Below are 7,938 nucleotides of genomic sequence, written 5' to 3' on the forward strand. Positions count from 1 at the left end.
TCCGATTTGGCTGAAATTTTGCATGAGGTGTTTCGTTATGACTTCCAATAACTGTGTTAAGTATGGTTGACGTCGGTTCATGTTTTGATATAGCTGCCATATAAACCGATCTTGGGTCTTGACTTTTTGAGCCTCTAGAGGGCGCAATTCTCATCCGATTGAACTGAAATTTTGCACATAGTGTTTTGGTAGCACTTCCAACGAGTATGCTAAGTATGGTTTACATCGGTTCATGTTTTGATGTAGCTGTCATATAAACCGATCTTGGGTCTTGACTTCTTGAGCCTCTAGAGGGCGCCATATAAACCGATCTGGGATCTTGACTTCTTGAGCCTCTAGAGGTCGCAATTCTCATCCGATTTGGAAGAAATTTTGTACAACGGCTTCTCTCATGACCTTCAACATACGTGTCTAATATGGTCTGAATCGATCAATAGCTTGATACAGCTCCCATATAAACCTATCTCCCGATTTTGCTTCTTGAGCCCCTACAAGACGCAGTTCTTATCCGAATGGACTGAAATATTACACAATGACTTCTACAATGTTCAGCATTCATTTATGGTCTGAATCTGACTATAGCTCGTTTTAATTTCACTACATTCATCCAGAGATTTCGTTTGTTTCAAGAGAGTTGATTTTCTTTTGAATTTTCTTGAGGTAATAGCCGATTTTTCAGTCTCTGCAGACTATTCACTCAGTCTTTTTCACTTGGTAATCCTTTTATTATTGACCAAACTCTTTTACTTATCATACTCCACCATTCTCAAGTTTTTCCTCTTACAATTCTCAACATGGTTGAATTATTTTGGCCACTTTTGTGTTTAACTCTTAACCGAATTCTTGTGATCTCCTTAGTTTTTGAAGTTGTACTACTTGCCTTCGAAAACTATTCAAACTTTATATACAACAACGCAACACATTGGCATGTTCAACTTGCGGAACATCTTCAGTTTTCCCTTTGTTCCATACAATTTCGTTTGAAAATATGGAATATTCTGCGGATTTTCCTATGCTTAGCACTTGATCATTAAATGCGGGGTGGGGGAAGGGAACCCCCCCCCCCAAAAAAAAAAAAAAAAGACCCATGCTAATTTGCATTAATTATGTGCTCCACTTGAGTGAATTTTCCATTAGTCTTAAAGGCATGTACCGCCACCAACAATGTCCATGGCTGTTCAGCTGCGGCCAACAATGCGACTGCGCATAGTAGAATGATACGCCCCAGACCAGACAACTCCCACCATTAGTCTCACCCTCTTGCCGGTGGTGTGGGGCCAAAAGTGCAAAAATGTAGAAATGTAGAAATTCAGTTGGCATTACTGACCAGCTTCAAAGATATTTTGCACTCAGTGTCTTTGTGGTGTCTATGGTGAAATCTCTTTTCTATGTCTGTCATAATTTTTGCACTGCCATATGCATATCAATGCCCCTTCAAAAGTTTCAGCCTCCTAGGAAAATCAAAAATTTTCCAATAAATCAATTTAAGTGTTTATCGGCCGCATCAGTAACTCTGAGTCTCTGTTTGTACTTGCGTCCGTCCATACTCATCTCGTTTAACTGTTGGTCGGTTTTATGTTGCCCCAAAAAAACCAAAAACAAAAACATGGGCAAAACCTATTTTCGCCATACCAAAGCCTTGTAAAAACCAAATTGCGCCAGTATCTGCAAAACATTTGGCCATTTAAATTTCTTGGTTGCTGAAATGTCCGTTTTGTTACGACCATTGTTGCTGCTGAAATTTTCTTCAACATTTTATGGGGATTATGCTAATTTTCCTATAAATGCTGCTAAATGCTCTGTGCTGAGTCATGCTCTGTGCTGAGCCAAGCTTGAAAACACAAAGAAAATCAGATTTAAATCAATTTGGCCGCCAGCATGCTGGAGGCAGTTAATATTGAATGGACTTAACACATTTGCCTGCTTAGGTTGATATTATTTTTTCATATATTGAAAATGGGGTAATGGGGTAGAAACAAGTTTTAGAAGTTAATTTCCGTGTGGCGTTCTTGATTGCTTCACATTAGTACGTTGACTGTTGGTGCCGGAAAAGTTTTAGATAGCGATAAATAAATAAATTCAGATAACATTTGAGATAAAACACAAGTTCGGCCGGGCCGAATCTTACATACCCTCCACCATGGATCGCATTTGCCGAGTTCTTCTCCCGGCATCTCTTCTTAGGCAAAAAAGGATATAAGAAAAGATTTGCTCTGCTATTATTATATTATTACATGTTGGAGACCTATGTAAAACGTCAGCCAATTCGAATATGAATTGCGCCCTTTGGGGGCTCAAGAAGTAAAATAGAGAGATCGATTTATATGGGAGCTGTATCGGGCTATAGACCGATTCAGATCATAATAAACCCGTATGTTGATGGTCATGAGAGGATCCGTAGTACATAATTTCAGGCAAATCGGATAAGAATTGCGCACTCTAGAGGCTCAAGAAGTCAAGACCCAAGATCGGTTTATATGGCAGCTATATCAGGTTATGGACCGATTTGAACCATACTTGGCACAGTTATTGGATATCATAACAAAACATGTCGTGCAAAATTTCATTCCAATCGGATAGGAATTGCGCCATCTAGAGGCTCAAGAAGTCAAGACCCAAGATCGGTTTATATGGCAGCTATATCAGGTTAAGGACCGATTTGAACCATACTTGGCACATTTATTGGATATCATAACAAAACATGTCGTGCAAAATTTCATTCCAATCGGATAATAATTGCGCACTCTAGAGGCTCAAGAAGTCAAGACCCAAGATCGGTTTATATGGCAGCTATATCAGGTTATGGACCGATTTGAACCATACTTGGCACATTTATTGGATATAATAACAAAACACGTAGTGCAAAATTTCATTCCAATCGGATAAGAACTGCGCACTCTAGAGGCTCAAGAAGTCAAGACCCAAGATCGGTTTATATGGCAGCTATATCAGGTTATGAACCGATTTGAATCATACTTGGCACATTTATTGGATATCATAACAAAACACGTCGTACAAAATTTCATTCCAATCGGATAACAATTGCGCACTCTAGAGGCTCAAGAAGTCAAGACCCAAGATTGGTTTATATGGCAGCTATATCAAAACATGGACCGATTTGAACCATACTTGGCAAAATTGTTGAATATCATAACAAAACACGTCGTGCAAAATTTCATTCTAATCGGATAAGAATTGCGCACTCTAGAGGCTCAAGAAGTCAAGACCCAAGATCGGTTTATATGGCAGCTATATCAAAACATGGACCGATATGGCCCATTTACAATACCAACCGACCTACACCAATAAGAAGTATTTGTGCAAAATTTCAATCGGCAAGCTTCACTCCTTCGAAAGTTAGCGTGCTTTCGACAGACAGACGGACGGACGGACGGACAGACGGACGGACATGGCTAGATCGACATAAAATGTCGCGACGATCAAGAATATATATACTTTATGGGGTCTCAGACGAATATTTCGAGTAGTTACAAACAGAATGACGAAATTAGTATACCCCCCTTCGTATGGTGGAGGGTATAATTAGGACAAGTATAAAGGATAGAATCACAAATTCCGCTGCCCTAGCTTAGGTTAGGTTGAAGCATACGCGACTTGCAACCTCGGTTACTGGCCGCTTCACTCGGAGACTTAAGAAACATTATGTTTGCCTTAGAAGAAAGTAGAAGGGAACAAGTTAATGGGTGCTAAATTCGGCCTGGCCGAATCTTATATATCCTCCACCATGGATGGCATTTGTCAAGTTATTTGCCCGATATCTCTTTATAGGCACAAACATGTAAAAGCATGCTAAGTTCGGCCAGCCCAAATCTTGGGAACCCACCACCATGGATTCTGCTGAAATACGGAAGTGATATCTGGTTATAAACCGGTATGGACCGCACTTGGCACAGTTGTTGAGAGTCATAATAACAAACAAGTAAAAGCGAGCTAAGTTCGGCCGGGCCGAATCTCATATACCCTCCACCATGGATCGCATTTGTCGAGTTCTATTCCCGGCATCTCTTCTAAGGCCAAAAAGGATACAAGATTTTCTTTCCATAGAGGTGTTGCATTGCGCCACGCCGTTCAGACTCGCCTATAAAAAAAAGATGATCCTTATCATTGAGCTTAAATTTGAATGGGACGGCACCAAGTGATGTTTGCACCTTTTGTGTTAAAATACACATTTGGCCATGAACTTTCCATTGAGGAACAAGGGCAAACTTCTCACACACCAATCAGTACTGTCCGATTCAAGTTTAAGCTCAATGATAAGGGAGCTCCTTTTTATAGCAGTGTTTGAACGGTGTGCAGCAGTGCTACACCATAACCACCTTTGAAAATTGTTTTCTGATTTGACACTAGGCTGACATGCTTACCTCTACGCTATGGTGGACTCCATGTAGCAGCAGAACAAAAGAATGCCCAATGTTTGAGGAGCGTTAGGTAAATGAGTTCCTTAGTCCTAGGGTTATCTGCCTTGCCACACTCCCAACATATAGGTGTAAACTCGAAATCGGCATTCAGCTTCTCTCTCAAAGCACTCTCTCTCTCTCGAATCACTTTTCCTTGCTTAAGAGATCAGCATCGCAGTCCTTTTCCTTCTAGATCATCCTAAGAGCGCAAAAGCGTTCTAAGCCCGATGCCATACCACACCCAGCTGAATATTCGCCGATTAACTGCCGGAAACATTCAATACACCGTCACCTGTAGAGAGCACTCATCGCCCTTTGAACATTCCATCTTCATCCTAGTTTCTGGTTAAAAATCACACTCGGCCTCCGAAGGGGGCCAGCAGTTCCACCCCATCCAGAACAGTTCGCCTGAAAACAACCGGCATTCTCCTTCTGGTGAAAAGTACCAGCTCAGTTTTTTTTCAGGTTCTCGACCATTCATACAGCTCCCTGAATGCTCCCTGGATGAGGTCTGCAATTGTTAAGAGGATACGGCCACCCACCATGATGATGATGTAATCAGCGTGGGCAAAGGCCCTCACGATAGACCTCAGTATTCCATTGATAACCAGAAGCCACAATAGATGAGTTAAAACCCTCTCTTGCGGAGTCTCTCTGGTCATCATCTTCCTTATCGACCCCTGTGGTAGTGTTGCAAATATAATTCGGTCGTTCAGCAATGTATCAATAGTGGGTATGACATATGGTCTTGATATGCTGGCGCCTCGTCTGGCCAAAATTTTCACAGCGCGCCTAGGACTTGCATATACTCCGAAAGCCTGGCAGGAGGCAAGGGTGGTGTTTATACCCAAGCCCGGCAAGCCACGTTATTCGACACCAAAGGCCTACACAGACCCATAAGCCTTACGTCCTTTCTACTCAAAACCATGGAACGTATTGTGGACACCATGTTATCGAGTATGACATCCAGCGAACTGCTCAAATAGCATGTCTATGTCAAGGGAAGGTCGATGGAGACTGCCCTGCACGAGATTGTGCATAAAATAGAAGAATCCTTCGATGCCAAAACGTACACCCTGGCGGTATGCATTGACATCGAGGGGGCTTTTAACAATGTGCGGACCGACACACTGATCCAATCCTTAGTACCGGGTGGACCCGGTTCTTAGAGACTGAAGAAACCATAAGCTAAGGAACAGGTGGATAAATGGTGCGTCCCAAGGCATAAATATAAGGGAGAAAGTGGCACAGGGCATGCCACAGGGGGGCATTTTATCACCACTCCTATGGGTGACCACCATAAATGACCTATTACGGATGCTGACTGAGGAGGGATTTGAACCAGTCTGCTACGCAGACGATGTTATAATACTTCTGAGGGATAAGGATCCGAACGAGCTACGCAGAGGGGCCGAAAGGGTCTTCCATATGGCATATGACTGGGCTAGATCCAGAGGCCTCAATGTTAACCCAGAGAAGACTGAAATATGTCTCTTCACGAGGAAGACGAAGGTGGGCCAATTTAAGGCACCACGTTTCCTCATTAAGACGATATCTGACAAGGTCAAGTACTTAGGTGTGATCTTGGCCAGGAAACTGGAATTGGAAGTGTCATATTCAGGAGCGTACTGAGAAGGCTCTCAGATGTTGGGCACTATATAGACGGGCCGTAGGCTCGAAATGGGGCCTGAATCCGAGGATAGTCCACTGGCTCTATAGGAGCTTGATTATACCAATACTTACTTACGCCTCAGTAGTTTGGTGGACTGCTATGGAGAAAAAGTGCAACATAAGGACCATACAACAGGTTCAGAGAACATGCAGTCTTGGCATAGACGGAGCGATGAGGACCACGCCCACTAGGACACTGGAGGCTATTCTAGATATCCGACCCATTGACATACAAATTAAGTGTGAGGTAGCCTCTGCGGCTATGAGACTTAAGGCGATGGGAGAATGGATTGAGGATGGGAGCAGCTCATACCATAGCGGTATAATCGAGGCGACGATAGGAAAGCTGGAAGGAAGGGAAGAGGTTTCCGATCGGATACCTGAGATGAACCTTGAAGTCGAGTGCAAGGCACTGCTGCCATCGGCACAGTCTTGGATTGACGGAACCCTAGTATTGCCATGTTACACGGATGGATCAAAGCTAGAGGGCAGAGTGGGCCAGGGGGTTTACATTGAGAATCCAGGGACTGACAACTGTTTTAGACTGCCTGATCATAATACGATCCTGAAGGTGGAGATTCGGGCGTTCACGGAATGCGTGAATTGGTGTGGTGCTAACGCAAGGACGTCGAGTGTGAACCCCGATATCGACAGTTAAATTGGCAATAACAACCAGGACGGTAAGGTTACTAACAGCCTTGCAGTGTATGAAGGAGATTAACGCCTTCTCTAAGGATCGGAAAATCCGCATCGTTTGTGTGCCGAGCCATAACGGAGTAAGGGGAAATGAAAGGACAGACGATTTGGCCGTGAAGGCCAGAGGACTGCCGTCAATAAACTTGGTTAACCCGAAGCCTTTCGGGTCGATGCAGTCCAAGTTAAGGGAGTGGGCGTCGAATGCGATTGCAACATTGTGGAACAGCGAAACAGTCGGTTGGACGGCGAAAATCCTACGGGGGGGATTGAGATCGTGAGAAGACGAGGCTATTGCTGAAAGGAAGCAAGAAGGAGGTCAGTATAGCTATTGGTATCATAACGGGACACATAGGACTACGAGCTCACTGATGTAAAATCGGTGCGGCAAGTGATAGCATGTGTAGGGCATGCGGGGAAGATGATAAGACGTTGGAGCATTTCCTTTGTCATTGCTCGGCTTTCGCGTACAAAAGATACCCGTACTTAGGTGGGGACACAATATCAGACGTGAACCAACTTAGGGGAGTGGTATTGAATTAAGGATTTTGTAAGTAACACGGAATTCTTTACTTCAAATTTTCTTTTTAGAGGTTACTTTATAGTTTTTAGAGCGCACAACAAGCCGATTACTGGATTAGGTGTATGTCCATAGTGACATGGGGGCGGATTAATATCTACACCCTCTTTTCATCCAAACCTAACCTATTCCTTTAATCGCATTCTCTTATTTTAATGCAAACTCTTTCCCTTCACTTGTCGCCTTCAACTTAAATCCACAAAAATGTTGGCCATAAATGTCCATGTTATTAATTATAACTTGTGTCGAATTCCGATGACCATCAGCAACTATTCCGCGTATTTTGTTCTCCTAAATAAATATTGCTTTTGTCTTAATTGCAATACATTTGGTATAAACTTGACCTTTGCTAACATAAAACCCATTTGCCTAGTACCCCCTATTTGTTTTATGGCCACTGGTCTTTCCCCAAGAGCTAAAGTGATTTAAATAACGTCACTAACATGTAATTAAGAAAAAACAAAAAAATCACACCAAATTGGAACAATCATGAGTTTTCCCCTCACCGAGAGAAGCAAAAAACCAAACCGTCAAAAAACAAAGTGATTTCTGTCAAAGATACAAGACATGCAATGT

Source organism: Stomoxys calcitrans, chromosome 1 (genome assembly GCF_963082655.1).
Source record: "Stomoxys calcitrans chromosome 1, idStoCalc2.1, whole genome shotgun sequence".
Taxonomy (NCBI): domain Eukaryota; kingdom Metazoa; phylum Arthropoda; class Insecta; order Diptera; family Muscidae; genus Stomoxys; species Stomoxys calcitrans.